Consider the following 16063-nt stretch of genomic DNA (forward strand, 5'->3'; position numbering starts at 1 on the left):
AATAACGCAACTTGGAAATATTAACAAAAAATATACAAATTCAGATCAATATTCAAACAAAATTTATCCATTCACAATCACTTTAATGTTCGTATACATAGACAGAATGTAATAATTTTTATGCAAAATTTTAAAATTTAAATATATTATATTTTTATACATATCACAGCATTCATTAAAAAAATTCAAAATATTCACTCAAAAATATGAACGATAGTATGTTTTTGTTACTAATAGAGTGCATTGAACTCAAACTTATTTTTTATTTACAGTAATTTAGGACAAAAATTATGTTATGCCTCAATGTTTACAGTTTTGAAATTTTGGTTATCTGAATATAATTTTCAATATTTTAACAAGATACTAGATTCTAAACTTCTTGATATTCTACCTCATCTGAATTAAAATTTACAATTTAACTAAATTACTTTTTTACAAACATAATTTACCACTTGATTAAAAGATTAAAATTTTATACAGTTAAGAAAAAAATACTGTATTTTTTTTTTTACAAATTAGTAAATGATAGTGAGTAGAGAAAAACCAATATTTTTATTACATATTCATTATTATACACTTTCTGGTGCTATTACTTTAACTATATCACATTTTTCAGTTGATTGTAAAAAACACAACAAGATTTTAAAAAATTACACACAAATAAAACTTTGGAGCCTATTCACAAAATAATAATTTTTTTTCCGAACACAGGTTCTTCATTCTCAAAACTTGAAACTATACACATTCCTTGTTTGTAAGCTGTTCTTGGAACTAGTACTTTTCAAGGGTGAAAAAACTGTTTATAACCTTCTGGAATTCTGGTAATTTCGGCAGAATAAATATTTTTATCAATAGGTTCGACACTGGTTATAGAAATATTTTTTCCTAAGTCTCCTTCTTGATTAAAAGCATTGAAGTTGTTGGTGCCTTTGTGCTAATGAAAGAAGATTAAAAATATTATAATTTATGCAAATAAAATGTACAGAAGAAACAAAATTTGAATCCTTATTTTTTAAAACATAGAAGGATCGATCAAAGCAAGTGATATTTTAATTACTGTCATGTCATGTCAAAACCATGTAACTCCCTTTAAATTTCCTTTTTTTTTTGGTTTTCATTTTATTTTATATTATATTTTTAATGTGTTTTTCGATATTTGAAGGGACCTAATTATAAAAAATGCTTTTTTCCTTCGGGAAATCGCGTATAAAGGGTAAAAAAAGGAAAAATTCTGGATAATTTATTTATTTTATTTTATATTATTTTTTAAACTTCTTTTTCAATATTTTCGTTAATTTAGCGTGAATAAGGTGTTCTAAATTTAAAAACAGTACTTTCATTCGCAAAAAAGGTTTTTGTATAGTATAAAATGCTGAACAACTATTCATACTAGGAAAAACTTTCTTCATGCAGCGTAAATGTATATAAAAAGGAAATATGCATAAAAAATATGTAGAAATGAGTGTTATGTGTATAAAAAAAGAAACTTTCTTACTGATAAATTTGTTTTTGTATGGAGGGAAGTTACAGACCATATCAATCTTCGTCTATGAAAAGGTATCCCATCATGGAATCGAGTTAACATGTCTTATATACTAGAGAATTGGAATTGTATTTTTGTAGTGGTAGATACACTACAGTTTTAATAAATCCTCTCTTGTTCAGACTAAGGAAAACCTTGTTAATGTATAATATAAGAGCCGTGATGGCTCAGGGGATAGAGAGTTCGCCTTTCAATGAGGTGGACTGGGTTCGAATCCCTACGATGACTGGTCGATACGAATTCAGCATACGGCTTGCCCCAAATACAGTGCTGACGTTAAATATTCTCAGTGGTAGACTGGTCATGACTTAGAGTTCCTTGTCGCGAGGCTTGTCGTGGGAGGTTTTCGCATTTTTCCTCTTCATGTAACACGAACGCGAGTTAGTTCCATCTAAAAGTCTTCCACGAAGGCAATTTCTTCCAAAACTTGATCCAAGAGTTCCCTTGTTTTCTGGATTGAGTTCAAAATTACAAAACTTGAACATTGTACTTGTAAACTCAAAAAATTGGATCGGTTGTTCCACGACGGTTAAAAAATAAAATAAAATGTATATTTGAATATTATAAACGGTGATGAACAGCTGACCCAATTCTAAGTTAGCAGCAATCAATGTTCGATTCCTTGTAGTTTTGATCCCAACCCAGAAGACGAAAAAACTCCTGGATCATGCATAGGGAGAAACTAGCCTTCGTGGAGGATTTTTTGATGGAAGTAACCCACATTTGTGTTGTGTTACCTGAACAGGAAAACCTGATATGGCGAGGGGATTATAATTCACGTTCCGTCAACCACTGAGGATATATTACGTCAGAACTGTGATCGTTCCTAGAAGAATTCGTATCAACCAGCCGCCGCTGGTATTTGAACTTGGGACACCGCATTGGGAAGTGAACTCTCTATCCGCTGAATCACTGCGGCTCCTTATTGATGTATTTTATAATGAGAAAGAACTCTTTTATTTCAAGAACTCAATTACGCCTCACTTTATTGATGCATTTTTTATTACATAACTGTCGTTGAACAGCCGGCACAATTTTTTTGAGTCTAAGACTACCAATGTTCAACTTCATAGCTTTGTAAATTTGAACCCTAGTCAGAAGACATAGGAACTCCTGGATCAATTACCGAAAGAAGTTTACCTTGAAATTTAACTTTTTGATGGAACTAAATCCAATTTGCGCTACACGGAGAGGAAAAACATGAAAATACCCCATGGTTAGTCTGATGGCGAAAAGATTCTATCCCACTATCCGTCTACTACTGAGGATATTTCACGTTAGCACTGTGGTCACTGTGCGGCGACTGCAGAACTTGTATCTACCAACCATCGCTGAGATTCGAACCCGGGTCAACTCATTAGGAGGCAAGCGCTCTATTCCCTGGGTCACCAATTACTGGTGTATTGTATGTAATAAATCCTTTAAATGGAAATCTGATTTAAATGGTTTTTCTCTTGCTTACTCAAGTTTAGCCATCTTTAGATAACACCCTCTAACATTGAAATATCAAAATTTTTAAGAAAAAACTCCATTAACGAGAAAGAGTTTTTTGTGATTCTGATGAGAAAAGTAGTAAATTAAAAAGCTAGAACTAAAAGAAATACTTCGGAAGAAATTTGAACACGTTATATTTAATTCAATAACAAGGTTATTCAATAACAAATAATTGGGAAAAACTTTTCAAACGTGATTTCGTGAATCGAAGTTTTCAACTACACGATTTAAATGCATAGTAAAGTATTTCGTTCTCGTACAGTGCCCCCCCCCCCCAAGCTCTTGGGCGCATTCTTTCACAAATTCTAAATTCCCCCCAAACTATTCGTTTTATTTAGTGTAAAAATCCCCCCCCCCAAGGTTTAAGTGGGCGCATCGTGCGCCCACCTTCCCCCCTGATGGGGGCCCCTGTTCTCGCATCTAGTTCTGATTAATGTTAGTATCTTTTAAAATGATAAAGTATTTCGCAACTTACTTTAATACACTCCCAGAAATTCAAGATGTTAAAAAATTCTATGTAGCATTTTAGTTCACACTTTTTTAATTGGTGAATTTCGAATTGGCGACTTTTGAATTGGCGAGTTTAGTTCGGCAAATTCCAACTAGTAGACAGAAACAATATTAGATTACAACAACCCTAGAAAACTTTTTCAGTCTTCGCTATCGTCTAGTAGAGTGAAAGTAAATTTAAAAAAAATCGTAATTACAAGAGTTAGTATTTCATTTTAGATAGGACTTGCAATCTATAATGTAAGTTTCCGTTTTTGTTGATACATTTATTAAAGATGTTTATGTATATATTTCTATTTATTTTTTTTTCATTTATTTTAGTATGATTGTTTTTTATTAATATTTTTTTTTTGAGTTCTTATAACAATAACAAAGTTCTTAATTCAATAACAATGAATTTCGTATTTTTAAAATTCATATTAAATCATTAGAAATTAAATTGCAATAGAAATGTACTATACAAGAATATGTGTTGAATGGTTTACAAATAGTGAACGTTTTAAAGTTATTTTAGGAAGGTTAGTTGTTTAAATTTGTTTAATTATCTTATTATCTACTATTAAGTGAGAGAATTTGAATGATTCACGGTTTAATGATTTTTCTGTATCACTCCTGTTTAAAATTTAATAAATTGCTAATTAAAATTAAATAGTTATGTAAGTAATATTTATCGGATTTTTAATTACTTAAGAAATTTATCCAGCAATTTGTTTCGTATTCGAGCGATATTAAAATCAAATATCGCGATTTGTATTGACAATATTTAAAATCCACAAATCTTGATTCGCAGTCACGTGATTTAAAAATAAGTTCTAAACCAATTTTTCTTGCTGAAATTAAATTATCATCATAAACTTAAGCAAATATTTTGCATTTTCACGTTTAAAACATTTTTGTGACATTTAAGGTAGAGATGTATGTACCTAGTAATAAAATTTTGCCTGGTTTACGTACACGGTGAAAATTGAATTTTCTTCGCGCTGGTTCTGAGTTAACTGGTAAAGTTTGGATTTATAACTCGGCTGGTTCCGGGTACCCAGAAGGGTATTAAAACATTTATGCAAAACGTTTAAAAAAGTTTCTACAGAAGAAGTATTTTAGAAAATATAGTTCTAAAGATTACGCGATTACATAAATAAAAACGTGCTTTTATTTTTAGATTTTTTTAAAGAAAATTTCAAAGAAAATTTCGAAGAGAAATCTGAGATGATTATTCGCGGATGTTAAGTAATTAATATATAACTTTGCTATGAAGGGGGAACAAATGCTATTTGGGGGACTTTATAACCAATTAATATTTCATTTGACTTACTTAAATTTTCAATAGTATTATTTACTAACTTAGCTTCGGTTTAACGTAGTATTTTAAAAATACCTCAATTTTATGAATAAATTGAAACTACCTGACAACTATAAACGTAGTTTGCGTGCAATGCGATCTACCTTAGAACAATCTCTCAAAGTTTTCGAAACTTGATGAAATTTTTTTATTTAATAACAGGGGTCTGTATAGAAGAAATTTGTTGTCCGTTAACAGACCTTTCAGAAAATATCTTTTCATAAAAACGGACAAAATAATGTATCTTTTAATCGGCCCCTTCATAAATTTGTTTATCTTCATTATTGTTTTGCTACTTACCTTCGAAACAAACTAAGTTTTCCAAGTTTCCCTAAGTTTAAATTCCAAATGTATTATCCTAAGAAAATAATTCTATATTTACAAACATTGTGTGCACATTCATATTAAATGATATTTTTTTTTAAATAAATAATTGATCAATTTATATTTATTCACAAAATTAATTAATAGAATATTATGCAAATGAAAATTAATTTCTGGCAATTTTTTAAATTAAAATATTATAAACTTAAGAATTGTTTAAGTTTACTTAATGCGTAACACATTAAAAGTGATACATAACTAAGTTGTAATATTTAAAATATGCAAATTGAAATTATTAAAAATGTGAGTTATTCTGTTTCCATTATTCGTCCGAAATGAATATTCTGCTTTGAAGCAGTATAAGCTAAATACCAAATATTTGTATGTTGCATCTCTAATTTAGTAGCAGCAATTGTTGAGCCGAATCTTGTATCTATTTACAATTCAGAAATTTCTTGTATTCTTTTATTTACTAGGAAATTTTCAATGATGTTTGAATTAGCAATAGCACTAGAATAATTAATGTGTCATTTGTAATATGATATTTGTTTTGTTTGTGACTTTGACTTTTGTACTTCTCTAAAATGCTAAGAAAACAAACCTAAATAATTAAAATATATAATCGAATTAACCATTTTCTTGGCGTCGGAATACAAATTTTTTAACAGTTGATTGCTTAGTTAAATTTTTTTTTTAATAGGTGAACAAAAATTAATATTATTACATCCAGTATTGTATTTTTTCTTATTTATCTTTTTCCGCTTTATTGAAGATTTTAAATTAGATTTCATAAATAATCGTCTGCTTTCAGAAGCTATTTAGGTTTTTTGTTCTATGTACTATGTAGTGGGTGGTAGTAAAAGCAGGTGTTGGAAAGAGCAGGTGAGGTCAATATCGGTCTATTTTTTTAAAAGGGTAAAAGGGGTTGTTGATTACTAATTAAGACTTCGGTGACTCTGCCATTTTCTGGAATGTACTCATCCGTAAGTTTGCTCTTTCAAAACAAGATCGTTTGTTTCATTTAAAATTTGGATTTTAACACTCGTAAAGAAAAATCCTTTTACAAATTTTTCTCTTTTTTGCCCTCCATTTTTTTTTTAAATGTTGCATTTTTTTAATGTAAATCGAATATTTTTATTTTAAGATTACAGAAAAATTATTTATTTAAATGTTATAATAGCATTAATGTCTTGTAATGAAACATATATATATATATATATATATATATATATATATATATATATATATATATATATATATATATATATATATATATATATATATATATATATATATATATATATATATATATATATATATATATATATATATATATATAAATAAATACAAGAAAACACTAAGAAAGTTAAGAAAAACAATAAGTAACATTTATTGCGCTTAAGCTGCAATTATTAACATTTAACATTTATTGCGCTGACTTAATTATCTTTAATTTCCAAGATTTTACTGTTTTATTGAGTGATATATACCCTGAGGAATTAATCTTACTTCGTAATCATGATGATAATATTAATTTCAATTTTTTGGATTTGGGTATTATGAAAGTTGAAAATATCTGCTTTGTTGATTTATACGATAAAAGAAATGATTTTAATTTTAATATTAATAAACTAGTTACTTGGAATTCTAATGTTTCTAGGAGCATCTATTTAAATACCACTTTTAATGAAATGAACAGAATTAAAAGAATATGTAGTAATATTTATTTATCCAAAATACAAATCGATAAACTCTTTCAAAATCTGATGAAAAACAATGGATACCCAACTAATGTAATAAAATTTTATATAAAATCATTGAATTAATCGTATATTTTGGTGGATATATTTTCTAAACATTTTTTTTTTTTTTTTGTTAATTTTTATGATTTTCCCATGTGCAAATCCATTTCAGGCCAAAATTCATTGCCAAAATTATTTACTAAATAATTTCTTTGTTAATTTATGTTATTTTTCCATGTGCAAATCCATTTCGGGCAAATCCGTGGCTATAATTATGTACTAAAAATTTTTTCTTTGTTAATCTTTCCATGTGCAAATCCATTTCGGGCAAATCCGTGGTTAGAATTATTTACTAAAAATTCCTTTGCTAAATAATTTCCCTTGTTAATCTATACAGTTTTTCCATGTGCAAATCCATTTCGGGAAAATCCGTGGATAAATTGTTTGCTAAAAATTTCTTTATTAATTTATACAATTCCATGTGCAAATCCATTTCGGGCAAATCCGTGGTTAAAATTATCTGCTAAAAAATTTTTTCTTTGTTAATTTTGCATGTGCAAATCCATTTCGGGCAAATCCGTGTTAAAAATTATCTATTAAAATTTTTTCTTTGATAATTTAAATAATTTTTCTATGTACTAATCCATATCGTGCAAATCCGCGGCTAAAATTATTTGCAAAGCAGGCAATTTATGTTTCTCTTCTCTATTTTATATTTTTTCTTAAATAAACATCTATCTTCTAAAACTATTTATGATCAATTTTTAAAATTATCCAGTATAATATTACCTTGTGCACATCCATTTCGGGCCCATCCTTGGTAACTAACAAATCAAAACTCAGAATAACAAATCACTTCAGCAGTGCAGTAAGAACGACACTTTAGAACCCTTTTGTTACACTCAATTTGCGCTTTTGTTTTCATATTTTGTAATCTGGCAATCTTTCTGCGAAAACATTTTTAAATCATTCTTGAAAAATAACTGTCCATGTAAGTTGTTATGATTTTGCTACTCGCTTTATAGTCCCCCCTTTTTAATGTTTTTTATTTTTATTTTATTTTTTATTTTATTTTATTATCTGTTTTTTCATGTTATATTTACTTTTTATGATCTATTTTTATGTAGTTATTTTATAAAAAAAATTTTTTTGAGTGCTCCTCACACTATTGTATTAATATATTTTGCTTTGGCTTTATTGATACAATATCAGTAAGCACTCTGTTTTGCGGATATAATCGTGTGGGCTGAAGAAAAGATTATATCTTTTTTTTTCCGGCTTTTTTTCCGGTTTTTTAATTATCATTTCACTTTTTTTTTTTTTTTTTTTTTAAATAAAATTTTGTTTGTTGTTTTTTTTACTTATTATTTCCCACCCCCTTTTTTTCATATGTCTATAATTTTTCTTTGTTTTATTCTTCAATTTGAACTTATATATATATATATATATATATATATATATATATATATATATATATATATATATATATATATATATATATATATATACTTTTATATATATATATATATATATATATATATATATATATATATATATATATATATATATATATATATATATATATACTTTTATATATATATATATATATATATATATATATATATATATATATATATATATATATACTTTTATATATATATTTATATATACTTTTATATATATATATATATATATATATATATATATATATATATATATATATATACTTTTATATATATATTTATATATACTTTTATATATATATATATATATATATATATATATATTTTTTTTTGCAAAATTCTTTTACCTTTTTTAATTAATCATTTTTACAGCTTATACTTACTAATTTTATCTGGGTAAAACATTAGTTAAATGTTTCGAATTCAGATGTAAATACAAAACCAAACGTCTGCCTCTCTACTGATTAAGATTCTTTGTAGCGGTAACAAAATTATGTTATCTCCGCAAACAGTTAGTATTTTAATATATTTTTCAATTATTTGTAAGCAATGGTGGAAAAAATTAATTTTGTTAAATTATGAGAAAATATTAAAGTAGACATTTTGTTAATACTCTAGATACAAAAAAAAATCTTGCTCAAAAATAAGGAGATTCATCAGCTACAAAATAGATGATCCGAAATTCATTAGAAATTTAAGCAAATTTCAGACTTCTTTTTCGGCAAAATATACCCCAGCTAGCTATCGCTTGCTAAACCCCAGAATTAAATGCTTTTGCAGTTCATTTCAGATCGCTTGATTATTGTTAAGCTCTTACACTTTATTTTAATAATAGTTAATGGAATGCTCTTTCTCAAGAGTGCTAGCAACCAGAATTCGTCTAATATAAACTGCTCACACCTAAGCGTCGTTCCTAAATTAAGATTATTATTATTATAGATTAAAAGTAGTACGCCCTTTGTTAAAAATCCTTAACCCATCAAAAAGTTAATAACTCTTTAATAACTCTTCTTCTCGTTAAGTAATCTGCAGCGATGCATGAAATTAACAGCACATTTTCGTACTTTATGTGCTTATAACTTTTTGGGGTTCAATAATTACAGCCTGAAATACATATTAATAAAATACTTATCAAAGACGAATCACTAGGGAGGAAGGTGAGATGAAGATGGCTTAAAAATTTATATTAAGATCGGTCGTTACCAAACACCCTATATATTCTAGGGCAATTTAAAGAAATAATAAACTGCTTAATTTCATGCTAATATGTTTTTGCTTTGAAAAAGTAATAAGATGAATCATTAAATCAAAGGCTAATAAAACGACCTTTTAATTTTCAAGATCGCGTATGAGTCAACATTTGGTAATTAGTTGCCAACATTTGGTGTTTACTGTTAGGGTAATAAAAATTGCGTATCGATAAATCAAGGTCCAATCAAGCGACCTGTTAGCTTTCTATAACACGTTTAGCAATTAGTTACTCATGTTTCTTTTTATGAACAATGTGTAACTAATATCATATGAATTACGATATTCAGGGTTAATATCATGACAAATTAAAGTATCGCAAAATATAATTCATAAAAAATACGCCCTCTTATTAAAATGTTATTTTTATCCATATTGTACAATAATGATTCGTTCAACCAAAAGTTTTTTTCTGAAATAAACTTGCTCAACTTTCTACTGTACATCGTAATTGCATATGAACCCGTTTTAGTGAGGTTAGCATAACAGAACTCGGTGAGAATGACTAAGAAAAATTTGTTTTCTTAATAATAATTGCTTTAGAGTTAAAATATTATTTTTATTATAAAATTACTGTTGACGTAATTTCTAATGCGTATATTATTTTTTAATCTTTAACAAATTGTTGAACTTTCGTGTAATAATAAAGGGTGTATACATTTTTGACGTCTTGTCAAAAATGAAGTTAGAAAAAACATACAAATTTAGGGACGTCAATTAAAAATAGAAAAGCGAGAAAAAAAATAGAAATGGTATCGAAACCTGGAAAATCATTAACTAGGAAATAGAGACTATTGACATGAAAACTTGTTTGATTGCTGAAAAAATTGAAAAGCGGCTTATCCATAAAATTTAATCTGTTTTTCAAACAAATTTTGTTGTTTTGAATTTTCCGTTCCTCGATATTAGATTTGTCAGTAGATTAGAGAGTATTTTTCCGATTTTGTTTTTTACATGCATAAATACTAATTTGAGGCCGCTAATGTGTATGCTTATTGCCCTCGTTTTTAACAAGGAGTTTAGAAGTATAAATTAAGGGCAGTATCACACTATTTTGATCATTTAAATCCGTGACAACGGTAAACAAGTATGTGAATGTTTCGAATATGTCATAGTTTTCGTAAAATCTTTAAAATAATTTCTAAATCTTAATAATTTTCAAATCTTTATTATTTAATGTTTTTATTTATTATCAAATAATAAAAAAATGCATAATGGGTGTAAATTTAGCACTAATCAAAACTAGTAAAACCGCAATGGTTCAGTGGTTAAGGCTGTCAAAGTGAAGAACCGGGATTCAATCCCTAGTGGCATACCCAGCTTCAGATGGATGAGTACCAGTTTGTCTACGAAGTAAAGGTGGCCTATGCCCAATCCAAACCACATAGCCATAATCATGCCGTTGGTAACGAAATTTTGAAGCTTTAGCATCTATGTTGCGGGAATGCTTTTTTTTAAACCAGCATTAGTTAATAAAAATAAAAGCTGAAGTAATAATTTAAAACTACTATTAAAATTAACATGTATAGTAAGAAAATATTATTTTTTTTCCTTCTTACATTAAAGTCGTAAAGAAATCTATTAATTTAATAAAAATATGAAAAGAGTTTATTTAATTTAAAAGTCTAGATATAGTTCCTAAATATTGATCTATAACTATGCATACAAGTTTTTCAAGCATTCCAATTAAAATACACATTGTTCTGCAATCACCACTCTTAACATAAAAATTTTGAAACCTTGCCAAAAATGATGTAATTTACGCACATCGAATCTATAACGTGCCATTGGCAATAAAATTTTTTAAAATCCGGCTTATTTCAAACACGTTTCCAATAATTTCTGTTGGTTAGAATAATAAAGAAGAAAAGAAATGGGTAAAGGATTGTCTCTAATAGAATTACAATTTCAAGACAGGAGAAAATCGTTATTTTTTTGCGTTAATCATCCCCTCAGGCAGCATCAGATATCCTCTTCTATTAAGGACATTTATTAAATTTTTTAATAGAAAAATAAAACAAATTCATTTAAATATGTGGTGGTTGGTTGGGTTCAGGACAGGGGCGGATCCAGAAATTTTTCCTGGGAGGGGGGTCATAGACTCAGATTCCTCAGATCCCCCAGACTTATTTTTTAAAAATATTATTTTTGAAAAAATAAACTATGGTTTTTAATACTAGTCTTCTCATTTATTTTTTCATAATGAACAATACATAACTATGACGAATTTCGTTTTAATCTTTTGGATTATGATTCTTGAGACAGTCAAGAACATAATTAGATGAGAGGGGGGGAATCGATTTTTCCGACCTTCCTAGGTGTGTATGCTCCTTTAAATAATTTTTAAAAATATATTTAAAAAAAAATTATATTGAGCTCTAAAGATGCCCCTTTGTCCTGCCTTCCATTAGAAAAATCCTAGCATCACCCTCTATTTTAATTATTATTTTTCTTACTGTATTCTAAATGCATGACTTTTGTTTAGAGATCGCTGAAATAGATCTTTAAAATATATTGCCACATAGATCTTCAATATGAAATATATTGCCTAAAATGCAAATATATATTGTTTTAAAAGTTAGCAGAATAGAATTAGCTCTTAACTGCTTATCAGAATAACTAGTATAGTAAAAACTATGTATATAACAGGGTGCTTAGCTTTTTTAAAAAAAGCTCTTTTTCGATTTTCGTTTTTTAAAAGCCCTTAAAGGTACTTTTTTCATGGGGTATTTTTAAAGTGCTTAATTTTTCCCCTTTTTCAAAATTAGTTTTTTTCCTTTACTATGTTGATTTTCATTTCGAATTGTACAAAAAGACACAGTTCACATTGTTCTATACAACGTTTTCACAATTCAACCCCTATCTATTTTGGGGTATTGTCAGTCCGTAGCGAATGAAAACGCTATTCGTTTTACATGATTCAAAATTTTATGATTTTGGACAATTGTCAAAAACAAAGCCAAAAGTTTTTTTTTTTTTGACATGACGGTTAAAACAAGATAAAACCGCCTATTGTCAAAAACTTTCCAGCTCTGCCTGATTATGATATTTTTTTAAAATGCTTAAAAATATTTTTTCAGAGCTCGAAAAGTGCTTAAAAGGTGCTTATTTTTTGTTGAATAATTTGGCTACTCACCCTGTCTAAGAATGTGATGAATATGTATTTTTGGTATTGAATTTTATATTGGTATCACATATCCATTGTAGCCAAACTTCCGAACGGTTGCAGCTATAGTTATACAAATGGTGCCTATGTATAATAAAGTGGCTGTGCGCTGAAAGATGCGATTGCTTACAACAGCACCACCTGGAAAAATATTGCAGTGTTAGCATTGCTATCACGAAAGCGTTACAATAACGGAGGAAATAATCTATAAAGTGTATTGATTTTAAAAGAATATACGCTTTGTAAACATCAACGCATTAAAAAAGGAAAATGCATATTTATGTTTCAGACGTTAAACAATGGGACGTAATGAGACGATCTAGGGGAAAATGTCTAGTTAACTAACAGACGCATTTATTTCTAATGAATAACGCTAAGAGAAGTTTAGACATCGAAAATAAAGGTTTGTCGCAAAATTGAGCGTTTATTTTTGAAAGTGGTAGGTCCATTTGAAGCTAAAGAACCTGTTGTTTATTTATTCTCTTACGATTTTAATAATCACAGCTGCATTTTGATGTTTCATCAAATTATAGTTTTAAAAACATCATCCAAATAGATTAATCTTTATCAAAGACTAACCCTTAGAAAATGGAGAGAAAAAAATAATTTGAAAAAATGGACTTATTCCGCTTTTAAAAATAATGGCACATTTATTTTTATGTTTGAAAATAATTATAATGTAACAAATCTGTTAAATAATAATATGGAAAATGTTGTTCATTGTTTTAAAAGTTCTTTGTTAGCATTAAATTCAACAAGGTATGTATTTGTGTTAAATCAATCTAAGACTTTTTAATTCAATTTTATCTCCAATATCTCATATCGTTTTTGAGATAGAAATGGCAACTCCAAGTTTTTTCAGCATTTAGATATAGAGCTTTGCACATTACCTCTTTGTTATGTATAGTCACTTTACAATACATAGATATCACTTCTGCTTCAGTAAGTACCTTGCATATTACTTAAAATTAATTAAATATTATATTTTAACAGAATGTTAATTTCATTTAACACTTAAAACTGTTTAGCATACCAAATTAGCATTTGAAATTGTAAAACAATCTTCAACTATATTATCATTACTTTTTTTAGGAGAGTCCTACATCATTATATAATTCAGTCAGCAGTCCAGGTAGTATCAATGATTTCACATTGTATTCATCACCATCTTTGCCAAATATATCATTGGGGACACCTCCTGTACCTACATCTGCTGTAAGTTTATTTTGGAACTGTTATAAGAAAATATATTTTGTTCTAAAAAAATACTTAGAATTTTATCTTTCTCTTGCTTGTGAATTATTTATTTCTCCTATGTTAAAAATGCTGCCGGAAAAAAAATTTTCCTTTTTGTTTGACATTTTAAACTCAATGCTTTTATAAATATCTTATGAAATCTAGCTTCAGTCACAATTTTGAAAGTTCTTGTGTTTTAGAAGAATAAATCGATAATTAAAATTATGAAACATTTTTTTAACATTGAATTATTATATATTACCAAGTTTTACTTTGGCACAAATTTTACTTTTTGAATGCTTGAATACACAACTTTTAAGTGAAGGAATTTCAAGCTTTTGATATTTAAAAATTCTCAATATACGAAGTTTTCCATGATCCTCTTAATAAGCATTTTTAGAATTGCTTTCCTAAAATGAAGTTCAAAAAATTGCATACATTACCGGGTGCTAATTAATATATAAACTAGAAATAAAAACACTATGTAACAAATCACTATTGAGAGCATTGAAACCTGTTTGATTGCCAGAGGAAACAGTGGATTTGAAAAAAAAGTTTTTCGTCCTGCTTTCTTCAGTAGTGATCCGATGATTTCAATTTTTGCAACATCCTTTTCATTTGTAGGCATAAATAATTATGCCTCTTAAATAAATTGGGGCTCATATTTTTAATGTAAAGCTTCCTTCAAATATCTGTAACGTGCATTCTAGTACAGGTTACATTTATTATGTCAAAATGATATCTTGTTGTTTAAGCGTTTAGAAATGAAATGAAATAATCAATGATTCTTATTAGAATTTATGTTGCAATCCTTATTCTTCTTTTAATCTTGGAAATTCTGAGCAAGTGAAGCAACTTCTCCTAAAAAAGAAATGATCTAAATCTTAAATTTCTTTGATTGACTTTTATATAGAAATGTCATTTTTAATGCATCGAAAAATGAACAGAAAAATAATATACACCAATACTTATAACATACCCTCCAAGTTCCTTAGGCGCTAAGTTGTAAACACCCTCATTACTTAAAGAGGTCAACAGTACACAGTTCTTGTTCACTTCTGTAAAACTCTCACTTTAGGCATATGCCTCTTCTGCTAAGGGCAATACAATGGTGAATTAAATTTCAAGTTAATTTAAATAATGAGCTTTCTTTCAATTTTATTTTAAAGCAACTTCTATTTTTATTATATTCTATACTGAATCTTGAATATTTTTATCCACTCTACAGGAAATTGGTAAAAGTGCTGTACCAGCTGGTTCTGAAGTACAGGAACGAGATATTTCCACCATAAGACTATGAATGCCTCTTGCATCAAATGTCTTACAGTCTTTAACATATTACCCAGCATTACCGGGTATACTCTCTAATTCTTAAAAATCTAGTTGTCCAAGTAGCAATTAATCATGCAATTTTTTTTAAACGCAATAAATTTTTAATTTTATGTCAAATTGAAAAGATATCAGCTTCAAACTATTGTTTTGTTTTACAATAACTTTGATTCTTTGTTAACTTAAATGCAAAAATACTTCGTTGAAATCGATATATAGTATATGTTTAAATTATAATAAATATATTAATGCACGTGAAAATTTCTATATTTCTTTTAATTTTTTTTTGTTAAATTTAATCTGTTTATAATTCTTGCATAAATAAAAATACATTAATAAATTTAATTTATTATTTATAAATGCTTTAATATACAGCATGTTACAAAATTTGACTCACAAATTCATAGGGGTGATATTAGATACGAAAAGGATAAAAACGCAACGCAGAACAAGGGATTACTAACCACGTTAAGAGGGAAATGGGATTTTACAGTCTACAACGACATAAAAACGATTCTCGAATGCACATGGAGATGACACCTATGCTTTTGAAGTCTGCCAAATCAATGACAAACCGTCCACAAGTCTTGCTTAAACTAGTGATTGAATTTGACTTCATAGGAAAAAATCGCATGGACTGAGAAACAGGTCACGCTTGCCCCATTCACG

General features: G+C 27.7%; 1 long non-coding RNA gene across 1 annotated transcript; it reads right to left on the reverse strand.

Annotated features, from left to right (window-relative positions):
* Positions 1-533: 533 nt before the first annotated feature.
* LOC147806660 (uncharacterized) lies at positions 534-14077 on the reverse strand. The gene is made up of 2 exons (XR_015428473.1): positions 13913-14077; positions 534-934 (listed from the first exon to the last, which is right to left on the reverse strand). It is a non-coding gene; the product is annotated as an uncharacterized LOC147806660 (long non-coding RNA).
* Positions 14078-16063: the final 1986 nt, after the last annotated feature.

This window comes from Parasteatoda tepidariorum, chromosome 8, assembly GCF_982258835.1.
Source record: "Parasteatoda tepidariorum strain Cologne lab strain chromosome 8, Ptep-v5.0, whole genome shotgun sequence".
In the NCBI taxonomy this organism is placed as follows: domain Eukaryota; kingdom Metazoa; phylum Arthropoda; class Arachnida; order Araneae; family Theridiidae; genus Parasteatoda; species Parasteatoda tepidariorum.